Genomic DNA, 26700 nt, shown 5'->3' with positions numbered 1-26700 from the left:
GCTACAGGCGGCAGAATACTCAAAGAGAGTTTCATTGAAAACAACAAAATATAACGTAGAATGAGCGAAAATAAAATAAATCACATTTCTATGAAACAGCAGAACGAGTGGCTAGGAAAGTGTGGTTAGGAAACTGTGGCTAACTTCACACTAATGTAACTTCACAACGTTTCGAATGTTAATATACACAATCGTCTTCGGGTGATGACTGGACTGATTCCTCCGTGAGCTGACTATTTATAGGTCATTTAAGTACTTTCCTTTCCAGTATTCTCATGGTTCCATATTATGAAAGTGTCATCAACGTATCTCAACAAGACACAAGGTTTCTTGTGGGCTTCTTCAACGGCCAGAGTTTCAAACCACTCCATATATATGTTGGCTATGACTGGTGAAAGTGGCGATCCCATTGGCAGTCCCTCATCTTGTGTAAAGAATTCATCCTTCAGTTGGAAATAACAGTTTCGTACACAGCATCCTAGCAATTCCATAAATTATTTCTATAGGTAAATTCGTTCTGTCTTTCAAGCCCCCTTCTTCGGATAACTTCCTTTGTATGATTTGGAGTGCTTCTTCTACCGGAACGTTGGTATAAAGGCTTTCCACGTCGAAACTGATTAGTTGATCTTCATGTGAGACTTCAATTACCCCTTAGTAGTTCGACAAAATGACTTGAATTTTTCACAAAAGACGATGTTTTTTCTTGTAATGGTTGTATTATGGGGAATAAAAATCTAGGCAAGTTTTGTGTAGACGAGTCTCTGAGAGCGGAACGTCCTTATGGACCGATCAGTCATCACGATTGTTGATACTAACAATCGAAACGTCGTGAAGTAACTTGACTTGGAATCTCTTAACTTTTTGATTTTATTTTTATATTTTTGTTCATTTTGTTCCCTTTTTACTTGTTTTTTATTTCACTTTTATTTTATTTCAGGTTTTTTTTGCTTAATATAATTGTTTTTTCAGCTATTGATTTTCATTCTTGTTATTTAATTTTTTAATTCTTCTTTTTTAGTTCTTTCAGAGATTTCGAATCATTTTATATAATATCAGACCATGGAAGTCCGAACTAATGAAATTCATCATGAAACATTAATCACCTTCAAACAAACATATATTTTTTTTTTATAAAATACAATAAACTGTAACACTAAAATAAAAAATGGAACTGAGAGAATCTTTGAAGATGGAAAACTAATATTTTGGGAAACTTATTCTTTATCAATTTCAATAGAAATAAAATAGCAGATGGAAAAAGTGATGATGATCGAATTTATTCGTGTGAAGTTGACAAATGGAAAATAAAAATTTGATACTAACTTTCTGAACAAAAGAGTGTAGTTCAACTTATACGAAGAATAAATTATAATAACATATATTTGTGAAGATATAGAAATGATCGAATTGATTAAACGAGATTGGATGGTGTAAAAGTTGAAACTTGTTGTAGACCAGCGGCGGCTCGTCAGATGAAGCAAGGGAGGGTTAGAGAGTCATAGTTACGACCGCACCGGGGGGCCTGGGGGGCCGGTTAGGCCCCCCAGACGTACCCTGGCGTTGGATGCGATCGGGCGTGGAGGGGTGGATTTTCGGGAAATCCTTGCGGGTACCGCCCCTCACCCCACACCAACAGGATTTCGCAGGGCTTCCTCCCGCTCACCGAACCCGGAATTGCTTCCTTACATCTACTTAGTGTGGCTAACCAAGAGACAGGACCATCGGCAGCGTTCGACCGAACGTTCGTACAAGTTAACTAAGCTCTTCTTTCGCCAGAGAGTGCTCGCGTCGCACACCTGCCCCCGCCAACCATGCCAAATCAATTGGGAATATGGTCCCGGAAGTGGCCGGCCGGGGTCCTAAGCTCGGATACTAGTAGCTCCGTCCATCCGGGTTCCGACACCTCAAGCGTCTGCCTTGGTGCCCTCCAAGGCTAGACTCGGATACTAGAGCCCGGAAGGACCGCAAGCCCAGACACCTCGAACGCTTGGATCCGTACAGAAGCAGGCGAGGATCACGGAACAGCATAAGCCGTCCAGTGCCTCATAATGGGGCTGCAATGCACCCATGAATGGATTACCGCAGCCCTGTATCCCTTTACCCGCTAGCGGAGCCGCTGCCCCTAAGAGGCCAACGCCAGTTGGAGATGAGGCTCACTAGCCTCCAGCCGCGAGCGGGCACTCACCTCCCCCCTAGAACTCATGTTAGGAAAGTTCCCTTTCCAACGTTTGATGAGTAACCGTCGAGGACTCTCACGAGCATCCTCTACCACACATCATATGTCGAAGATGTCGCGCCCATTACCCGTATAGGTGCGGGATAGGGCGGTTCATCAACGACTTTTGGGTGTACGCCGTGTGGTCTGCACCGCATACCCTTACGTTACCCCAAGGGGCACTCATGTTAGGAAAGCTACCTTTCCAGCGTTGGATGAGTAACCGCCGAGGGCTCTTGCGAGACACCTCTCCCACACATCTAGCTTGAAATCGGCCAACGCCTGTTGCCCGCAGATGCGGGATAGGGTGGTTGACCGATAACTTTACTGGGTGAGTGCCGTGTGGTCTGCACCGGGGGGACTGTCAAACACCCATAAGAGAGAGACAGTGATCCCCCGCCACTCACCCCGCAAGGGAGGGTTGAGGCTATTCATCACAATGAATTAAAAGATATTGACGAATAATTATGATTATTTTTTTTCTGAAAATGCTTGGGTATTATTACTTTACCATTATTTTTAATATAAATACATAATATGCCCGAAAAAAACACTATCAGTCACTACGTAGTACGTACCACACTGTATCCTGTATCAACAAACCTCAAACGCACCGCCCACGAATGAATAACGAAGAAACCATCAACCCGAAATAATAAATACCATACGTTGATACGTTGCAAAGGAGCCTATCCTCCGACCGCTTTAAAAAACACAAGCACCGCGAGACCGATTCAGCCAGCGATATACGTCCCGATTTGTAATTTCAGTTGCAGAAATTATAGCGTTAGAGGAGGCTAGCTTCCAGTTGGTCTTTGTTAGTGTACGACTGCGTTTATTTTTGATTTAATTATTCGGACGGGATGCCGTGACGGAACGGTACTGAAAAATATTTCGGTAAATCGTTTTAGTGTTTCTTAATAATATTTGTTATTTGTGTATAAAACAGGCAGTATTGTATTTTATCAGTGCTTTTTGGTAATATTTATAATGTGTTTTTAAAGCATGCACCAACATAAAAGATTGCCGCGTATTTTTTTCAAGTTTGTCTGGATTTTCGGCATTCTTTTCAAAATTCACCAATAGAAGCTATGTTTTGAATGAAATATGTGGTAGCCTAATGCCAACTTTTGCTGCTACGCGTTGGAATTCTACCTCTACAGCAGTAATTTCAGTGCATTCAAACAAAGACAAATTGATTGATGTCTTTGATTTTATCCTAAACAGTGACGATTTTAAAACCGACGACCAAAGTCTTAGGGAGGCGAGAGGTTTTAAATATATTTTAAATGATCACAAGTTTTGTCTCTTGTTAGAAATATTCAAATTAATATTTGAACATACCTACCGATGTTGTTTTTTCTATTCTTCAAAATAAATCAACAGATATTAATTATTCAAAATAACGGTTAAACAATTTAACAGAAATTTGGATGAATTTTAGAAATAACGATACATTTTTTAATAATATTTTCGAATCAATTGATTTAACTCTCGAACCGCCGGCGCCGAAAAAAATAAAATGCAAATCAAAGTTAGATTTAAAGATTTACTCAAATTAAACTACTTTGATTTGTTGTTGTTTGAAACATTTTCGTTCTATACCAAAGATTTTCCCCAAAAACTTTATAATAACTTAATAGCTCAGTATCCATTTTTCCATGTTATTCAACTGAAAAATTAATTAATCGTAATGTACAGCGACCCTCAAATGCTTCAAAATTGCAAGGCTCCTTCAGATTTATTGAATTTTATGTTTAAAAATGATTTGAGAGATTGCATGCCTGAGTGATATGAACTGATGTCTATAATTGTGACAATTCCCATAACATCAGCGTCAGTTGAAAGACATTTTTCAGCATTGAAAATAGTAGAAATTCGAAAAAATAGTAGAAATTAGTAGAAATTCGATGACTCAAAGTAGATTAAGTAATATATCTCTTCTTTCAATTGAAAAAGAGTATATAAAAGAAGTGACAGGCAAACCCCAATTTTATGACGAAGTAATTGACTACTTTGCCAATTTAAAAAATAGAAGGATTCCTCTTATATTTAAAGCAGAGTAGGTATATCAAAAAATCTGTATATATTATATACAGACTCTATATATATATATATATATATATATATATATATATATATATATATATATATATATATATATATATGTTAACTCGAAGATTCTCACGGATAAAGTATGATGAGCTGTTTTCTCGGGTTTCGCTCCGTGTTCTGTGTATTTTCTCCCCATAAGGATTATTTTCACAACGTTTCGGCAAAGTCTCATTTGCCATCTTCTGGTGATGTCTGGTTTTTTTCAACTAGACTGATTAATTCTAACTCTGTGTCTCAATTTATAGGGATGGATGTTTCCCTTTACCTGCGTTGCTGCCACTACCTGTGTTTGCTCGTGGCAGCAACGCAGGTAAAGGGAAACATCCATCCCTATAAATTGAGACACAGAGTTCGAATTAATCAGTCTAGTTGAGAAAAACCAGACATCACCAGAAGATGGCAAATGAGACTTTGCCGAAACGTTGTGAAAATAATTCTTATGGGGAGAAAATACACAGAACACGGAGCGAAACCCGAGAAAACAGATGGAGATTTTACACTTGGCTGCACCGCGCTGATGAGGCCAATAGCCAGAAACACGTGTCTGCAGTTTGCCCCCCCTTTTTTTTATTGAGTATTGTGTCCACGAAATATTTCATTCCTGATATATATATATATATATATATATATATATATATATATATATATATATGTAAACTTGGCAAGTTGACTTGGGTGTTACACCAATAGGTGGTTCCACTTATGTTTTTTCTGGTTTTTCACATTTTGTCTTCAATTGAGGACCGCCTGCCCGAGACTGACGATGCCCAATAGGCTGAAACAGCTGTCTACCGGTGGCTCTTAAATTGAAATCAATATGGGAATGATCAGAAATTACTTATCTATTTATCTTTTGATTTTCATGGAATTATTTTCCAGCAGCTTGACTGCATTAACCTTTGTCGATTTCATATCATTTCTAGAAACATGTGGATTCGTTTTCCGATGGCATTTCAGGTTAGCTTTCCAAATTCCTGCTAGCGCAGTTGTCGGTTGATTGGTCAAACTACCAACACTGACATAAAAACTTGGCAAGTTGACTTGGGTGTCACACCAATAGGTGGTTCCACTTATGTTTCACTTGCGTTTACGCAGCTACTTTTATCAAGTACTTTTCTGGTTTTTCACATTTTGTCTTCAATCGAGGACCGCCTGCCCGGTACTGACGATGCCCAATAGGCTGAAACAGCTGTCTACCGGTGGCTCTTAAATTGAAATCAATATGGGAATGATCAGAAAGTACTTATCTATTTATCTTTTGATTTTCATGGAATTATTTTCCAGCAGCTTGACTGCATTAACCTTTGTCGATTTCATATCATTTCTAGAAACATATGGATTCGTTTTCCGATGGCATTTCAGGTTAGCTTCCCAAATTTCTGCTAGCGCAGTTGTCGGTTGATTGGTTAAAACTACCAAAACTGACATAAAAACTTGGAAAGTTGACTTGGATGTCACACCAATAGGTAGTTCCACTTATGTTTCACTTGCGTTTACGCAGCTATTTTTATCAATTAGGTACTTTTCTGGTTTTTCACATTTTGTCTTCAATCGAGGACCGCCTGCCCGGTACTGACGATGCCTAATAGGCTGAAACAGCTGTCTATCGATGGCTCTCAAATTGAAATCAATATGTATATAAAAATGCATGTTTCTTCCTAGAATTGTTGTATGAATAGTTACATTATATTGCACTGTTTCCGAGTGTGAAGTAACTATTCCTTGATAACTTAGATATATAAATATCCTTTGAATTTGGTATGTTTGATATTTATGTGACCTCATAGGTTGAAAAGTGGTGTCTGCACACAGTGGCTCAAATTTGTACAGTACACAGTGAACCATGGTTCACTGTGTACCCTACAATTTTGAACTTTTCAACTGTGATTGTAATAAACAAAAAAGGCGTTAATAGAAGATTTAATACTAATAACAGGTAATCTTTTTGTTTTAGAATGGGTCGAACTAAAACCGATATCCGAAAAATTGGTGGACATGATGCCAACGACATGAAAAAAACTGTAGATCTGGTAAAGAATGGAACGAGTATCCATAGAGCTGCACAGGAATGCAATTTAAAATATTCAACCGTCAGAAGATACGTGAAAAAACACAAGACTGAAGATAATGCTAGATTCGTTCCGAATTACGAGGTAAACGCTATTTTTTCACGTGAACAGGAAGAGATATTGAAAGTTTATATAAGCTGTATCGTTTTCGCTACCGGACATGCCCTGCCTCCCGCCATGGTTTTTCCCAGAAAAAACTTCAAAGCTCATATGCTACATGGTGCACCAGCTGGAACAGTTGGTTTAGCCACACCTACAGGATGGATGAACGCAGAGTTATTTGTTGAGGTGATGAATCATTTCATAAAGCACACCTCTGCATCAAAGGAAAATCCTGTGTTTCTCATTTATGATAACCACGAAAGCCACTTGTCAATAGAAGCTCTAAATATTGCGAAGTCTTCTGGTGTAACAATACTAACCGTACCTCCCCACACTACTAGATGTTGGACTGAATGGACCTTTTAAAACTTTTTATAATGCAGCAGTTGACTCGTGGATGCTCCGAAACGCAGGACATGCATTTACAATCTATCAAATAGCTGAATGTGTAGGTCTTGCATACTTAAAAGCAATGACACCGGTAAATATTATCAGTGCTTTCAAAAAATGCGGTATATTTCCGTTTGATGAGTCAATATTCACAGAAGAGGACTTTTTACCAAGTGCTGTAACAGATAGGCCAGACCCACAAATTGAAGAGGTTGAGGGTTCCTCTTCACCTACTATTTTTTTGGATCTAGAAACAGGTAGTCCTCAGATTCCATTTGGTGCTCTAGATAAGTCTGACCAACTTCCAAATTTTGAACAGCCAGAAATAAACACCAATGCTCAAGAAGAGACAGCATGTTCTACCATGACCAAGCTAGAACCAAAGCGACAGGATTCAGTGCCCAGAATGACTATTTCGCCAAGGCCATCAACTTCACAACAAGGGGCAGAATTCATTACACCTAAAGAGATTAGACTCCCTCTGAAAGCAAGTCCTCGAAACACTAAAAGAAGAAGGACATTAGCGAAAGTATGATAGCGACAGACACTCCCGAGAAGGATAAGATAGAAGAGAGAAAGAAGAAGGTGAAGGGACTAAAGAAAGTGAAGAGAAGTGATATTTTTGAAGACAAGAAACCAAAGAAAGTACAAAGATTGGAAAAACATGACTGTGACAGTAGTGGCGATGAAACATTTTGTGCCAGTGGATCGTCTTCTGGGGTAGAGATATTTTTAAGCGATAGCGAAGACGACGACCCAGTGATTCTGGATGATGACATTATTTCCAAACCTCTGCCAAGAAACCCTAAAGTGGGTGACTATGTGGTTATTTTGATAGAGACAAATAAAAAGAAAAAATATTATTACGTCGCAAAGATTATAGAAGAGTCTAATGAACCGGGGTATGACTATTTTGTATCCTATTTAAAACTGAAGAGTAAAGTTTTTATAAATTTGCTGATCCACTGGAACCAAATATGGCAGAAGTTTGGAAAAATGACATAAAATTTATACTTCCTGCCCCTAAAGTTGAAGGCAGTAGTCGCCGGCAAGCAACTTATACATTTCCAATAAATTTGTCACTTTTGTCTTTTCCTCTTTGATTTTGTTGGAAATTTATAGAAGTTTATGTAGAATTTGATATTTTTTTTTAAGATTATCATTGTCAGAAGTAAGCCTTAATGCTGGTTTTGTTTTTTGTTAAGTTTACTTCACAAGTACCCTTTTATTTAGATGTGTTTTTTTTTGTTTTTGACGATGATGAGGTTCATTACGAAGGTGATATAATTTTAGTTCATTTGATGAAAACTGTTATAAGAAGCTTTTACTTTTTTATATTTTGACATTTTATATTTATATTTTATATTACTATAATTTTATTTAATGACATTACCATCAATAAATATGTTTAAATATGCGATTAAGGTAGATTATTCAAGTGATGGTTCACTGTATACACAATGGTCCACTGTCGACTCACCCTCCGATTCACTCTGTACTTATACTGGTACACAGTGAACCATTCGCCATCTTTTAAAAAAACCAATATTATCAATAAACTATTAGAATTGGTGCTGAAATTGATATGCAAAACACAAGTTTAATGAATTACCTTTCGTTTAATGTCAATAGTTCTCAATTACACTTACGTGCGGTGGATTTATAAATGTTCAAACTTTTAGTGGTTCACTGTTTACCATGTTACCCTATGTTTTATTTATCACAGTTTGTAACTCAAGCAAAGTATTTTATTTTTATGTATTTGTTTTTATTATTATTTTGTAATTTGTTTTTTTGAGTTTTTGTTCGTCTTGGTTAAGAACGAATGTTATGTTTACTTTTAGTTTCTTTTTTTATTTTCTTTCTTCCTATCCAAAATTGAAAAATATACCTTTCAATTCACTTTTCAAAATGCGGGACCCTCGCAGACTATATTGAACTTGAATGACCGCCGATTAAAATTATTTTGCGGGTACCTTGTGAATTCACATAAACAAACCAGATTTAACCTTCCGTCCTACCCCATCCTTTCTTTCTTTTCCTGGCAAGACACGACTCTCACCTCCCCGTTGGTTCTTGCTGGACAACATTTACTTTTAGACCTGTTTTTATAAGCATAATTAAGTACTTGTGCTTATAAAATATTTGTAGCAATTTTTAACCAAACTGTTATACTAGAAGAGAAAAGTATTATTTATTGACTGAGAAGAGTTCATTTATATTAAATAACTCAAAGACAACCCTTTTTCTTTGTTTTTTTAATGGTCAGTTTTATACGTATAATTTTCGGAAATACACAATTTTTGTTTGCATTTATGCAAATATTACGTATTTTGCTTGAAATAGATGCGGTACCCCAAAAAATTTTCGCGTCTCCGGCTGGCTTTTCTGTGTGTATACAGCGTGACTCACGGTCGATGGTAGGTAAGACGTTTCTGGAAAACGCAAAGCATGATTTTTATGAAAATTTCACCTCTCACATTTCCTTACCTGTTCTATCGATCTAAAATATTTTCAGCATTGCGGCGTTGCCACTTCCATCAAAAAGTCCTAGCAACTTTATTTTTTAAAATGGAACACCCCGTATATTAATACATTTTTGGAATCGCTTTAGTATTTTATTACTTTTTTCAGTTGACAATCAGTTGACAGTGTTTGTAAGCGAAGTTCCAAAGAATACCCCCTTCAAATATAAACTGAGGCTGATATATCAAGATCTTTTAGAAGTAGATACGAAAACAGTTGAATTTGTTCCAGAACATGAGAGGCTAAAGAAATCACAAATGGAATTTGACCTTTATAGAATTCTCATTATAGTATCTACGATATTAGCATGTTTACTGATTAAGGTTGTTCAAGAAGTAATTATGGAATTCAATAAGATATGGATGATTTGGTTCAAATAGTAAATAGTTGAATATTCACGAATTTTCGTTTTATTTCAAGTCGAAAAAAATATATAAGTCATGCATAACTAATGTTATCACGTTTTATTGATAAAGCCAGAAACAGGAAATTTACGTTAAGCCAAAACAGGAAATATGCAATAAGCAAGTTGGCATTGAGTCGAGGAGGAGGGGACAGGATATATGCCAACGGTTTTTCTGTTATCTGCATGTCAACGGTTATTTATTCCATATCAAATATTCTCGAATGTTGTTTTGTTACCACGCTGGACGAACGATAAGCTTCAGTTTTCGATTGATTTAGCAGCAGTAAAAATTTTCTTGTTGCGTTTGTGTGTCTGTGCACCATCTCTAACAATCAAATTTAATTGCAATATTTTTTTTCAAAATCTTTGTATAATCTTGTTTTTCATTGTTGAAACTCAGTAAACCGAATTTAATTGAGCTGTTTTCACAATTTTCGTTCAAAATTTTGCGCTTTTGGTATTTGTGTAAACAATGAATTACATTTTTCAATTTGAAATACAAAATATTTCTTTTTCCAAGATGTTTTTGCATCTATGAAGATTTTCAAAAAGTTTTTCAATTTTTTTTTTCAAAATTGTACTATTTAGTTGTGTAAACAAAAAATTTAATTTTATTTCAATTCGAAACACGAAATATCATTTGTAGTATAAGTTTTGTTTGTCGTAGATGGATTTTAATAAAATTAACGCTCCATTGTAAAGGAAAAACCCATTGTGGAATTGCAACATCTTCAGTTAGGAGTGACCCACATCATATTTCCTCAGCCAAAATAGTATCCACTAAATTTGGGAAGACAGTACTCAATATATCTACAGGAAAATGTCGTGTTTTTGCCGAGGAGTATTACTGCATATTCATATGAGCCATTCATTTCACATTTCCAAGGAGGAATATACGCCCTTGTTTTGAAAGGTGTAATAGACGTGGGCAAGGCCAACCCTGCTACATAGTTAGAGATTGTAAAATCTTAAAGGTACCTATAATAAACTAGCCATTATTCACTCAATATAAATGAACGTAACCTGAGACTTGCCATTTATTTTGACCAGAACACTGCGATCATTCTGATTTAGTGAAAAGATGATTGTATTAGTTTTTGAGCTGTTCAGAAAGAGATTGTTCGGACTAGTCAGTCCAACTGTGAATTCCTTTGATTTAAAGTCGAAATAAACCAGGAATCAAAACGTTTCAAGTCAATATATTTATTTCATAACTCTTCAAATTATTGTCAATGTCAAATCGTCTTTTTTATAAACAAACCATGATCAATTATTTCAACATACTAAGTGAACAAAATCAATTTAAAGCAACAACAGACACCAGTTTGAGAACAATATTTTTGCATATTAGCAACTGCTTGATTAGCCTGACACGACAATCCCTCATAATCCGAGAACTTCAGAATGAACGAAGAATCGTCGGCAAATTGCACTGTACAATTATGACGATTACTGTTATTGAGGTCATGTACGAATAAAAAAACAGCATCTAGGATGCTACCGTGGGGAACACCGGTGGTAAAAACACAGGTTCTAGAGTGGAAGGTCCTAGCCTCCAGTTTAACCCTCACAGTTTGCGTTCTGTAATCCAGATAAGATCTCAACCAATCCAGAGATGAGCCACAAATTCCTAGACAATTTAAAAAATATTAAGTGCAAATTAACTCGTCACGTTTCCAAACGTACTATTGCTTCGGGTGTGTTAATAGGCACTAAAATTAAAATAATTCTTTTCAAGAAACTGAGATGTACTCTTTCTGATACTACCAAATATCTAATGCCGTAACAGAGTTGAACACAAGACTCATTGCTAATGATCCAAATAATTTCACTCGTGGATACCAGGCTTTTAGCCAAAACCTAACTGAACAAGATAAGCTTTCAAATTCAAGTCAACTGTGGGTACAATTTTTTTAAACACCAAATGCTAATGTATATTAGGAATTGTTGAAAATTGTGCAGTATATTTCTTGCATTCCGGCACATAATGCCAATGTGATGAGAATATTCTCATTAATTACAGAAGAGTGGACAAAAGAAAGAAATTTACTAAGGGTAGAAACAATCTCCAAAGAGTACAGTTGCATTGATTGTTACAAATTCCTTTAAAAAAGGGGAAGACTTTCTGAAAGCTATCGGAAAGAGTGATAAATCCAAAAAAACTGAAAAGTAAAAAAAGCAAGAGGCTGAAGATAGTCAAATGATGTACTTATGAGTGCAATAATTTATTTATTTATTTATTTATTCAACGGCAAAGCCAATTTACAAAAACGTATTTAACAAAGTATGAGGAACTACAAAGTATTTTTGAATGCTCACGTCTGATGTCTACATTACAATTTTACAAAACATTTAGCAAAGTGTGAAATATAATTAATAAATCCTTATGTCTAGTGACTACATTACTAAAAAATGAAACAATTCTGGTACTTACAAAGAAAATGGTAAGGTAAAGAAAAGCTTCGAAAACGCTATAGCTTTTTCAATTGATTTTTGAAGACCTGACCTGAAATGTACTCAACATTTCGCGCGTGATTTCAATTATCTAATTATTTTTTTACATTTTCCGAAGATAAGATATTTATTCCCCTTTAAAAATTTTCACGGAAAAACAGTAAGTATGTTACAGTAGTCACACAACTGTTTTTTGTTTAGGTACGTCACAAACTACAAAAAAATATTTAATAATGAAAAAATATGTTAGTATGAAAAATTCGATATTGACATATTATATAAAATCAGTCACATTTATACATGTATGAGCAGGTATCACAAAATATGAAGTCCACACTCTTGACATGCTGAAATATTAGTATTTAGACCCATGAATGAAGAAAGATTTCATTTATATCATATAGTGGATTCAGCAGCATTGATTGTTTTAGTTGGTATTTTAATTTTTCAGTTGTGTAATACTTCCATTCCACTGGTATTTGGTTGTATAGTTTCATTGGCAAATATTCAGTTTGTATTTTTGTTTTTTCCTTATTTACTTTCGACGTTCTATATTGCTTTTTATTTCGTGTATCATATCCATGAAGATCTGTTCCCGAAATATATTTATCTTTATTTTGATGTATCCATAGAATTGCCTTCATTATATATAAACTAGGTAATGTCAAGATTTTCATTTCAATAAAAATTGGCTTGGCGTGTGCTCTGTTGCCCAAATTGGCCATGGTTCTTATAATTTTCTTTTGGCTCACCAATAGTTGACGACAAGCCGGGCATGTTCCCCACAATAAAACCCCATATACAAGATGGCAATGTACCATGCCATAGTAAACAGTCTTCAACACTTCGCTAGATAGTACTTCCCTGAGATTTCTCAAAACAAATATAGCCTTGGATAGCTTTTTTTGAGTTTCATTTATATGTATTTTCCAATTCAATTGAGCATCAACATGAAAACCCAATAGCTTAACTGTTGTTTCATCGTCAAGCACTTGCCTATTTTTCGTGAAAGTGATGTTCTTTGTTTTATTTTTGTTTAGGGACATACTTACGTTCTATCGCGCTTAAGTTTTTGTCCTGTAACAAAAGAGTAGAGTCATCTGTGTACATAAAAACATCACCAGTATCAATAAATGTTGGTAAGTCGTTTATGTATATGATGAAATATAGGAGACCTAGCACTGAGCCCTGAGGCACCCCATGTTTGACTTCTATAGTTTTTGATGTCTTATTAATTAGGTGATACATATTGCTGTCTTTTAGGTATGACTCGATGAGATCTAATGCTGTTCCACGTATTCCATATTTGTGGAGTTTTTTCAACAAAATATCATGAGAAACACTATTAAATGCCTTTGACAGGTCACATAAGATTGCACATGTATGTATCCCTACATCTTGATTTTTGACTATCGTGTGCTCTATGTCGGTGACAGCTTGAGAGGTTGATCTGACAGAACGAAAACCATACTGATGTCATCTAGGAGTTTTCCCTTTTCTAAAAAATTAGTTATTCTGTCCTTGATAATAGCTTCTATTATTTTTGAGATTAAAGGAGTTATTGTTATAAATCTGTAGTTGTCACAATTATTAGCATCACCTTTATTTAGAATATGGGTTGCTCTCCCCAGTTTTAAGTGTGATGGAAACTCTCCCTTTACCAGGCAAATATTTATCAGATGTGCAAGAGGTTCTGCTAAAATTTTCGAACTGATATTGTATGCATCCATACTACTACTATTTTTTAAGGTTCTCAAAAGTGTTAAAATTTCATTCTCGTTTGTGGGTCTCAGGAATACCGAGGTTTTTACATTAATTTTCAAAAGTTCCTCACCTCGCAGATCGGTGGGAGGTATTGTTTTAATAATATTGTCAACCATTGTTGCACTATATTCACTGAAATCACGTGCTTTCACTAGTGAAAGTGGATTTCTCTCTGATCTCATTTACTATTTTCCAGGCAGTTTTTGAAACATTTTTACTATTTGTGAGGACACTATCATACACCTCCCTTTTATATTTGTTTATTTTTTTTCTGTAGTCTTTTTTTGCTAAAATATAAGAGTGTTTTGATTCTGGATTCCCCGTCATTTTATAAATGTAATTTTTTTGTTTCACTTCATTTCTAAATTTTTTCAGATCATCTGTGAACCACTTTGGTTTATGAATTTTTTGGTTTTCTTTTTTTAGAGGAAATGCTACTTCAATCGCATACGTTATGTTATCACACAAAAATTTAGCTAAGATATTTGGATTGTCAGATAAGGAAAATTGTTTGTTTGAAGGTGATTGACAATGTTTTGTGATGAATTTCACTAGTTCGGACTTCCATTGTCTACTATATAAAATGATTTGGAATCCCTGAAACAAGTAAAAAAGAATAATTAAAAAAGAATAGTTGAAAATAACAATTATATTAAGCAACAATAAACCTGAAATGAAATGATAGTGAAATATACCTACAAGTAAAAATATAATAATTGAATAAATAAAAATTAAAGGAATGAAAAAAAAAAGTGTAGAGATTCCAAGTCACGTTAGTTCACGACGTTTTGATTGTTGGTATCTACAATCGTCTTCGGGTGATGACTGGACTGATTCCTCCGAGAGATGACTATTTTATAGTATTTCAACGACCTATAAAATAGTCATCTCTCGGAGGAATCAGTCCAGTCATCACCCGAAGACGATTGTAGATACCAACAATCGAAACGTCGTGAACTAACGTGACTTGGAATCTCTACACTTTTTTTTTTTAATTATTATTATTTTCTTTTTTCATTCCTTTAATTTTTATTTATTCAATTATTATATTTTTACTTGTAGGTATATTTCACTATCATTTCATTTCAGGTTTATTGTTGCTTAATATAATTGTTATTTTCAACTATTCTTTTTTAATTATTCTTTTTTACTTGTTTCAGGGATTTCAAATCATTTTATATAGTAGACAATGGAAGTCCGAACTAGTGAAATTCAAGGAAAATTGTGTCCAATCTATTTTGCTCATATGATGTTTGAACTCTGATATGCCCATGTCACTTATTTGCCTGAATTTTTTTAACTCTTTGTTGTCCCAAACAAAATCTGTATTTATTTTAACACTGATAAATTGCCCGAAATGATCTGATATCTCCTCACTGATGATTCCAAAGTCTATATAGCTGTTGAAATTTACGCAAATCAATAAATTGGCGCTTCCTGCCGCCCCGCTCCGTATGGCACCTAGGGCTGTGGTTACCTCAAGCTACGCCACTGGTTTCTCGATTTAAAAGCATTATGGATGAGTTTTTTCATGAGCTTCCAAATTATTGCTTTGAGTAAATGACTTCAAGCAGATTTTACACCGATATGGTTTTATTCCGGTATGTATGTGTGAAACATTTTTTACGTAATTGCGATTGAAATAGTATTATTTTCTGCCTGAAGGATTTGATATTGGTGTATAAATCAGAGAGAAGCTGATTTTCTCCTTGCAATCTCAAATTCAGTTTGTTCATATGATTTGTCAAATCGACATAGAAGGCCAACCTCCACATCCATTCACTATTTTCTAAATCGGCAAAAGGGCGCTGCTTCTCATTTAAAAAAATTTCGATCTCTGCTCGAAGTTCAAAAAAGCGCTTAAGTACTTTTCCGCAACTAAGCCAGCGTACGGCAGTATGATATGGTAAATCATTTTCTCCAATCTGTTGAATAAACTCGCGGAATTGTCGGTGATTCAGCCCAGTGGATCTGATGAAGTTAACAACTGATATGACTGGGTTTAGAACTTCAGACATATCCAAACATATTCCGCACAAGGACTGTTGATGAATGATACAATGTAAGACTAATGGTTTTGAACCACCATCATTTTCTACAGCCTTTGACACAAGTGCAACCACTCCTTTATTTTTACCAAACATATTTTTGCCTCCATCAGTTGTTATAGATTTCAAATATTTCCATCGAAGGTTCTTTTTATTAATGGCATTTTCAACTCCCTTAAAAATATCTGCCCCAGTTGTTGTGCCCTGAATACTATCAATATCAAAAAGTTCTTCGTACACTTCATAGCTTTTATCTACTCCGCGAATAAAAATCAACACCTGAGCAGTATCTGACACATCCGTTGACTCATCCAATGCTAGAGAAAACCACTCATGATGTCCATTTTTGTCAGACAGTTGAGATGATATATTTTCTGCGATGTCTTGCACCCTCCGAGCCACGGTGTTTGCTGACAAACTGACACTTTTAAATAAATTTACCTTTTCGGGGCATATTTCTTCGGCTACTGCAATCAAGCATTCTTTTATCATTTCTCCATCGGTGAATGGTTTGCCACGTTTTCCGATTTCAAGAGCCACACGAAAGCTGGCGCGAGTTGCAGACTCTTGTTCAGTATTCGCTTTGGTAAACAAAGATTGCTGCGATTTGATTCCGCGTTTCAAAGCTTCAAATTTTTCCATCCACAAACTTCCTGTATACTTGGAGTAACTTTGAAGATGTTTCGATTCATAGTGTCGTTTAATGTTATAGTCTTTGAGAACAGTTATGGTTTCATTACAAATTAAACATAGCGCCTTATTACTGGACTCAATCACAAAATACTGAAAGTACCATTTTTCTTGGAACATTCTGCATTCACTGTCGATTTTTCGCTTCTTTTCCATACTAACAAATCACAAATAAAAACAATAAGTCAAATCAAAATACTTTTATTGACGGGTGTTACTTTATTTCACAATAGACAGTTTCGCTTCCTTCGCCTTTCCTACGCAGACTAACTCGCAGTTGCGCCGCTAGCCTTTTTATATGCAATTATTACTGCCATCTCGAGGTGATCGGAATACACTAGCTAGAATCAGAACTTTTTCGAACTAACGCGGTAATTCCAAATATTTAATTACGCCTAATGCCACCTAGCGGGTAGCTGAAAAAGATAGTACATAGTACCACTACTCGCCACTAGATGTCGTTAAGTGTCACAATACACAATACTAATTGAAATGCAAAAAAAGCGTAAGTTTGCTTAGGTCACGCACTTTGCGACTATCCTAGTCTAGAAATATAGTTAAGGGCAGAAATTGGCCCTTGGAACAAACTGAAAAAATCATTATGGCCCGAAGGCTTCAAAGTTTGGAGACCCCTGTTCTAGAAGATTGAGTTTCTACTACCGAGCAACGTCGAAAATGGTAGCAGATTGCCAAAAACGACTCTCCTCGATAGGAAGACTTAACAGATTGTGTCTGGTCTGGATTCCTGGCTATACTGGCCTGGAAGGCAATGAGGCTGCTGACTCCCTTGCAAAGGAGGGTGCTGCAAGCAGCTTCATAGAACTAGAACCTGCCAAACAAAAATTGAACACCTGGATGGCAAGATTTATGGAATTCTGGCAGAATCTTCCAGGATTGGCTCACTTCAAGGCGTTTATTCACCCTACGAAGCGTGATACCAAACAGCTGTTGGACTACAGTATGGATGAACTACGATGTCTAACAGGCCTTCTTACAGGTCACTGTCATTTGAATCATCATATGCAGAGACAGACTGTCGGAAGACAGTTTGTTTTGCCTCTGTTTGTAAAATGATGAAACAGCAGAGCATATACTTTGTGCCTGCCCCGCTGGGGACCGAATCAGGTATTTAGAGTTCAGCAGAGCCACACTCTGATGAAACAGCAGAGCATATACTTTGTGCCTGCCCCGCTGGGGACCGAATCAGGTATTTAGAGTTCAGCAGAGCCACACTCTTACCATCTGACCTGATTTGATTTTTTGATTTATTCATTTAAGTAGGACAATCCTAATTTACAAAAAATAAACTAGTTAACATACTTATTTTACACTAAATATAACTTATAATAAATGTAAGTAAAGATATATAATAAATTTGAGTATAAATATACACATACACACATATATACAAATCTATAAAGTTAAATACAGTATAGAATAATAATGGAATTTTTTTTCAATTATAATAAAAAATTAAATTTTGTTTGAATTCTGGTATACTTCTTGACTCTTTAACATATTGTGGTAAACTATTGTACTGAATGAATCCTTTAAAAAATAAACTTTTTACACTATATGAGGTACTCTGCCTGTTTACATATAAATGAGTCTGGCCTCTAGTATTGTATGTGTCGATTTGGTTTACAGTTATAATAAACTCACCCATGTAAGTTGGAGTCAGTTCATGTATCATTTTATAGATATAGATCATAGTTAAGTACGTCAGTCTTCGCTCCACAGTAAATAACTTAAGTTTTCAGCATCAATGATATAGAAGTTGACCTACTACATCGCAATACTATTCTCATTGCTCGATTTTGTAGCTTTTGTAATTGGGATATTTTATTCAATCAAAGCAGTATAGTAATGTAGGGCAATATTCAAAATGAGATTGAATGACAGTCTTATACACAGTTATTCAGGAATTCAGACAAGTTTTGGGACACTCTAGAAAAGAAAGTTTTTTCAAGATTTTTTTTAATATATTCAAAGTGGCTACTAAATAATAAATGATTATCCAACATAAATCCCAGATATTTAAATTCCTTTACAATTTCAATTATTTCATTGCTTATTTCTATGTTAATGTTACTACCAATTATTTGTTTATATTTATAAGGTGTAGTAATTATCATTGCCTTACTTTTACTTACATTTAACTTCAATTTATTCATTTTCAAATATCTATCCATATTTTTCAGCACATCATTTATTTTGATCACTGCTCTATCGATATTCCCATCACTTACTGATATCAGAGTATCATTTGCGAATATATGAATGTAGTCACATTCAACACATTTTTCCATATCAATAATATACATTGAAAACAATAGAGGGCCCAAAATACTACACTGAGGAACTCCATGATTCACTGTAATAGCTGACGACATTACGCCACAAATTTTTGTTGTCCGTTTTCTATTTGTAAGTTATCCTCTGATCCAATTGAATACTTTACCCTCTACACCATATTTATTTAGTTTTTTCAATAATTTCTCTCTATTTACTGTTTCAAAAGCCCGTTTTAGATCCAGTGATACTGCTATAGTGTACAGATGATTACTCATTTTTCTTTCCATTTACTGACAGTGAGTTGTATAGCTGATTCACATGAGTGCTTTGATCTAAAGCTAGACTGATTAGTGAATAGCAAATTATTTGAGTTAATATATTGTAATAACTGTTGATAAACTACTGTCTCTAATAGCTTTTCTTCAAATGGCAAAGAATTGATTGGTCTAAACTCACCACTTTTACTTGTATTTGCAACCTTTTCGATAGGTATAACAATGCTGGTTTTTAATTCCTCGGAAAATGAGCCATTTTCCAATGATACATTCACAAAGTGGCACCACACATGACCAATAACATCAAAGCTATTTTTCGCAACTTTACTGTTTAGTTCATTAATTTGACTTCCTTTATTTTCTAAATTTTTCATAATTATACCCAACTCATGTATAGATACTAATTTAAAATTACTGAATTTTTTTTCACTCCACTGTATATTACAAGAAAACTCAATATCTTCAATACTAGATACCATATCAATACTATTGACAAAGAACTCATTAAAATGCCCAGCAATCTCTCCTTTATCTCTTACACAAAAAATCTGACAATTTTTTTCGAATTGCACACCATTGCAGAAATCATTATTAATTTGTTTAGGGTTTATTAATTTTTTTAACGTTTTCCACTTTAACGTGGATTATGCATATTTCTGTCAATTTCGTTATAATAATAACAATTTTTTTTCTCTTTTATCAAATTAACTACAGCGTTACGTTTTTGTTTATAATTTTCCCAGTCGGTTGTATTAGAGATACTTTATAATTTTCCCAGTCGGTTGTATTAGAGATACTTTTGAAGATTTTATATGCACGATCTCTTTCTCTGCTTAATTTTTTTATATTATCGTCATACCAAAGTAGGTCGTTTACGCCATATAGGTATTATTGTTTTCACGTGTGCAATCTTATTAACAATTTTGCCTACAATGTCCTTAATATTGTTGTAAATGTCGTTAACATCTATACTATTCAGTAGGAATGGACTATTAATTAAATTTAAATTTATGGTATGCAGGTTTTCATCAGTTAACTTTCTAATCATTTTAGTGCACCTCCCTGATGTATAAGGTCTCACATTTTGAAAACATTTAACAGTTATTATGGAGTGATCAGTGATCTTGGGCTCATCCAATATACTTCCAAATTATCCTGATTTATCAATACATACATAGTCTATTAAACTATCTATTATCTATTACTGATGTTAGTTATTCTAGTATATGTTTTCACATTTTGATGTATACAATAATGAAATTGCTGAATGGAAACGCACTTTGGAAGCCATGTTAATTTTATATAAAAATAAGTCGGCACCAATATAATGAGGTAAAAAAGAATATGATACTCGCTTGAGAAAATTTAAAGAAGATGAATATTTGAACAGAATAAAGACTTCTGATAATAAAAATAAATGTATGCGGACAATATGCTCAGAATTAACAGGAAAAGAGAAAAAAACCGAATATCAACTACAAGGGGATCCAGAGAAAATTGTGAATGACTATAACAAATACTTGATTAAAATTGTTCCAGAATTAATATCAAACCTCCCAAATATTCCTTTCGAATGTTCAATAAAATCTAATTTTGAGTCAATCTTAGCAAAGCCAATATCTCCTCAAGAGGTAATAGAACTATCACAAAGTTAAAAATAAGCACTCTGGTGGGTACGATGAAATTCCCACTTCTTTGATGAAAAGAAGTATACTAAGCATAAGTGAAATTATATCATATATCATAAATAACTCCATGAAATTTGGCGTCTTTCCTTCCAGACTGAAACTATCCCTAGTGAAATCTATTTATAAAAAGGGGGATTCTGAACTTATGGAAAACCATCGACCTATCAATATTCTACCAAGTTTTGCAAAATTATTTGAGCTAGCTATGTGTAATAACATTACAAATTCTCTATATAAATGTAATATAATTAGCAATAACCAACACAGATACTTACGAGAGTGATCAACAAACAGTGCAATATTTCAATTTACTCAAAATACAACAAACTTAATAGAAAGAAAATACTTAGCACTTGGTATGTTCTTAGATCTGCTTAAATCACGAGATACTTATTAAAAAACTAGAACTATATGGTATAAAAGGAAACTCACTGAAATGGATTGAATCTTACCTAACAGATCGCCAACAAATAGTAACTATTAACAAACATGGTCGAACATACAAATCTGAGAATGCGGCAGTGAAAGTAGGAATACCTCAAGGAAGCATTGCGGGCCCCTTGTTATTTATTATCTACATAAACGATTTATAATATAATTCAAATACACAATTCAATTACAGTCTTTGCTGATGACACTAATTTATTAATAGGCCGTGGAACATACCCTGAAGTAGTAAAAACAAGTATGGAAACGTTTAATGATACAAAGGAATGGTTCACTAGGAATTGGTTAATTTTGAATGAATCTAAAACTAATCTTATACTTTTCAGAACTAATCAATTACGTATAGAACGACCTCAAACTTTGGATATTGAAAACATAAGTATAAAATATTCAGAAGACACCAAATTTCTAGGACTTCATATTGATGAATTCTTGAAATGGAACAAACAGATTGATTATACAGCTAACAATTTGAGCAAAATTTCGTATCGACTAAGGGTGGTTCACAAATATCTCAATAAAGAATCGGTAAAAATTTTATATTTCTCCAATTTTGAGTCTGTAGCTAGATATGGAATCATATTTTGGGGAAGCAATAGTAATATAAATAAAATATTTATAATTCAGAAAAGAGAAATCAGAATGATGAGTAATTTGAAGTATAATCAATCGTGTAGAAATGTCTTCAAGAATAATGGGATAATGACGATATATGCTCTTTATATTTATGAATGCTTAATGTTTGTATTAAAAAATAGGCATCTGTTCGTTAACAATATTAATCAACATTCCTATGGAACAAGAAGAAATGATTTCGTGCTCCCTATACATAGGTTAACCAAAACAAAAAAAACTGATCGAATCAAAGATTTGAGGAGCATAAAAAAATTTAAGAAAGAAATAAAAAAATATTTAATAGATTTAGAACCATATAGTGTTAGTGACTTTTTAGACCAAATCGAATTATAGAAATGTATATATTTATGAGTATATGTAGTCTTTTTATTATTTTTTTGTTGTTGACATTATTTCATTCTATGTTGTCTGTGTACAAGCTGTAATAGTCGGCATATTTTTGAAATAAAGATTATTATTATTATTGAAAAGATCTTTAATTTTTTTAACATAAAATTCATTAGACAAGAAATCTAAATTAAAATCACCAGCCGAAATCACTCGAGCATTCCTGCAAAATATTTCTTCACATATTATCTCCATTTGATCAAGAAAAGCTGCATGACTTCCACTGGGTGAATGATATAAACTTCCTATTATCCATTTCGTGCTCCCGCTGGTTACAGATATTAATTTACATACATAATTTCCATTTTGCACATAGGTTTTACCGTTTGTAATTTTAATATCTTTTCTAATATAAATAATTACACCTCCTGTGTGTCTTGAGTTGGAGTCGCATCTTATAGTTGAATAGCCTGATATTTCAAGTTCATGGTTATATTCAGGCTTCACTTAGTAAAATAATGGCAGGATGGTAACAAACAATGTCAGCTATCAATTGAGTTTTGTGAGCTAACAAACTTTCTATATTTAAATAAACAATATCTACATTGAACTCAATTGACGTGAATTCTCTCTTATCTGTTGTATGATTCAGTTTTTTGTATCGTGACCACTCACCATACAAACTAATCGGCTTCGTTAAGAAGCTGGGTTTATTTGGTCGAGTGTGAATAGTTGTGAGCCACAGGAAACCCTTGCGGGTTGCGGTGGATGGTCGAATATACCCACTTACTTTGGACCTAACCTAACCATGTTCAGCCCTACAGATTGTCATAAACAGTTCAATTTTAGTTATATGCTTATATACTCTCCATGTTCAGTGATACTCTCCATGTTTGGTGTTTTATTTGTAGATGTTTTTTCCGAATAAATTGTCCTATAACTTTGTAAGTTCCACAGGATTAAATGAATGATAGATTGAATGTTTGAAAGTGGTTGACAGTGATTGTGGATACTAACAATCAAAACGTCGTGAAGTAACTTGGTTTGAAATATTTTTTAATTTTGTATTTCCATTTTCAATCATTCAATTTTTAATTTCAAGTTTTTGCTTATTTTTATTTTATTGTAATTTCATTTCACACTTTATTGCTTAATATAATTGATATTTTTTGGCTATTCATTTTACTTTTATTTGTACTTTCAGAGATTTCAAATCATATTATGATCAATAGACAATGGAAGTCCGAAGTAATAAAATTCACCATGAAACCATGTCAACCACTTTCAACCAAACGTTGAACACTCGGTACAGCAACTTATTTCGAGGATATAAGAAGACTATGATCAAGCTTACCAAGGAAAACGCTCATCCCTTTGCCAAAATTGAAAGCACATGCTTAAAGATCTGCCAAGACATGGAGAATACCCACAACAGGAAGTGGCGACATTTGGTGAGGAAACAATGCCCAAATGCAGACCGAAAACAGTACAACTACGAAGCCGCCAACGTCACCTGCTTACGACCATACAGGAATCCTTGTTACGGAAAGATCTAAACTTCGCCATTGCGCCAACATCTGTGCCCACTTTGGAGATAATTACTGCAGTGGAATCCACCAGTTCCCTTATTTGTCAGACCGAGGCAGCAGAATTTAGATGGGAAATCAGAGAACATCTAGATCGAGAACCAGTTCCAACGTCTAACATCAGGGATGAAGAACGAAGAGCTCCGTGAACGGCCTGAGAAGAGACAACACCATAAAGTCATTGAATCTCAAAGGGACTGTAAATTACTCCTAAAAGGTTTTGACTGTTTAGCTTCTTGGTTTAAATCTGTTTAAAATCTGTTTTTCTGTTAATCAGCTGTCGCCCCCATACGAACGACAACTCTCAGAAGTTGAGAAACTTGTGCGAGCTAAGGACTAACGAGGTCTTACCTTCTAACGTGTGATTCCTAACACGGTGTAAAAGTAAAACAAATGAATTACCCCTAAGTATACAGAAATGTCATTAAACTAAGAATCAAAAAATCGTGAAGTAACTTGGTTTAAAATCTTTATAATTATTTAATTTCATTTTCAATTGACCAAATTTTGAATTCAATCTTTTGCTCATTTTTATTTAATTGTAAATTCATTTAACGTTTTATTGCTTGATATAATTGATATTTTTAGCTATCCAGTTTAATTTTATTTGTTCTTTCAGAGATTTCAAATCATATTGTAAGTGGTGACATCAATGTAAATTTTTCAACTGAAAATAAAGACACTCACAAAGTAATTAATTTATTCAAGGAATTTGACATGATAAACCACATTGACAAACCAACTGCTATTTCTACGACTGTTTCAACTGATATAGATGTAATGTTCTCTAATCTATCCATTATGTCAAAGAATATTTAACATTCATACTTATCAGACCATACATTTCAGACTTGGGAATTTCTAGATTATGAGACGGATGAAATTATATTCGAATATGACTTTTCAGAATGTAACTTAACAACTTTCAGAAACTTAGTAATAAATGAAAAATGGACTGAGGTATTTAATTCCAAAACTGTAGATAAGGCATACAATTGTTTTCACTCCACTATTCAATATTACTTCAATATTGCTTTACACATTAAAAAAGAAAAAAATTAAGAACAGCAAAAAGCCATGGTTCAACTCAGAAATAAAGAACCTTCATCGGATGTTATGTGAAATGTTGAAAATAGTCAAACATACACAAAATGATTGCATCAAAAAACATTATAGATGTCTAAAGGTTCAGTACAGAGAAAAACCCAAGAAGGCCTAATTAGAATATTTGTTAAATGGAAGATAATCGATGAAGCAATAAATAAATCAACAACTCCACTACCATCATAACTAACAATAAATAATATTCAGGAAAAAGATAAAGCTAAGATTTGTTATCACTTCAATGAATTCTTAAAGAACGTGGGAGCTACTAAACCGAAGTTGGAGAACTGCTGAATGAAACTACAAAAGTGAAACCTATAATCGAGAGACTACTGAACATAGAAAATCGCTTTGCTAAAAACGAATTTATACAAACCAAAAATTTAAAAACTTTCATGATATGAGGAAATGTATAGTTTTATTATGTATATATCGTCCTCCCTCAGGGGACACTGAAATATTTTTTAACTTACTGAGTAAAATATTAGATGCATGCATTAGATGCATGTTTAGTGAAATTCTCTAAATTTAATATAATCTTATGCGGAGACTTTAACATAAATCTACTAACAAAAGACGCACTGACAAATGCCTTTTTAACCATTTTAACCACCTATGATATGCATCAAACCATATTTGACCCAACAAGAATTACAAAAAAATCACATACCCTTCTAGATAATATATTTATCTCTACAAGTAAACACTATGAATCAAACATTCTAAATACTGCACTTTCTGATCATGAAGGAAAAATCTTAATATTATCCACATTAAGCGAAACGAGACCCAAAGCAACACAATGCAAAAGAATATTCTCTGAAGCAAAGATGGAGCAATTCAGACTTGAAATAGACTCTCTTGATTGGAAAGAATTATCTACTACTGATGATCCAAATATAGCTTATGACATATTCATTAACAAAATAATGAATCTGATAAATATTTAATCTGAGCCAAAAAAAATTAATACTAAAAATGAAGACACAAAAAACTGGATGACTAAAGGCATTAAAATATCATGTAAAAATAAAAAGTATACTCTATCAAAAGAAATTAAAACAACTTATATCAAATGAAAAATACCGACAATACTGCAAAATACTAAAAAATGTTATCAAGAAGTCGAAGGTAATATCTGACAAACAATATATTTCAAATGCTTCAAATGCAAGAAAGGCAACATGGTCACTAGTTAAAAAATACACTGGGAAAGCAAAAAATGAAAGCGACACAATTTTAAGAAACCTAGATACAGAAAACGGAAATAAAAAACTGGTTCTAGATAAAGTAAATAGTTTTTACATAAATCAATGCTCGGAACCTGCGAATCCAAAATTAAATAACCCTTCTAGTCTCCTTTCCAAACCAGCAAACAATAAAATAAATAATCCTGCTAGCTTACCATCAGCGAACCAAACTCTATTTCTTACACCAACAACTGAAAGTGAAATTTATAGCATAATACTATCTCTAAAAAACATCAGATCTGTTGGCTATCATGAAATTCCTGTAAAACTACTGAAATTCACTGCGCAAGAACTTTCAAAACCCTTAACATTG

The 26700-nt window shown here is 34.0% G+C and overlaps 1 long non-coding RNA gene across 1 annotated transcript; it reads left to right on the top strand.

The window, feature by feature from the left end:
* The first annotated feature begins 10589 nt into the window (after positions 1-10589).
* Positions 10590-24989, top strand: LOC141487116 (uncharacterized). The gene is made up of 2 exons (XR_012468208.1): positions 10590-10797; positions 23652-24989. It is a non-coding gene; the product is annotated as an uncharacterized lncRNA (long non-coding RNA).
* Positions 24990-26700: the final 1711 nt, after the last annotated feature.

The sequence above is a fragment of the Leptinotarsa decemlineata genome, unplaced genomic scaffold (genome assembly GCF_025532065.1).
Source record: "Leptinotarsa decemlineata unplaced genomic scaffold, Ldec_3_MD MMD2_tig00078363_RagTag_RagTag, whole genome shotgun sequence".
NCBI lineage: Eukaryota > Metazoa > Arthropoda > Insecta > Coleoptera > Chrysomelidae > Leptinotarsa > Leptinotarsa decemlineata.
Note: the sequence above shows the minus strand (reverse complement) of the source record. Positions and strands in the feature narration are given on the sequence as shown.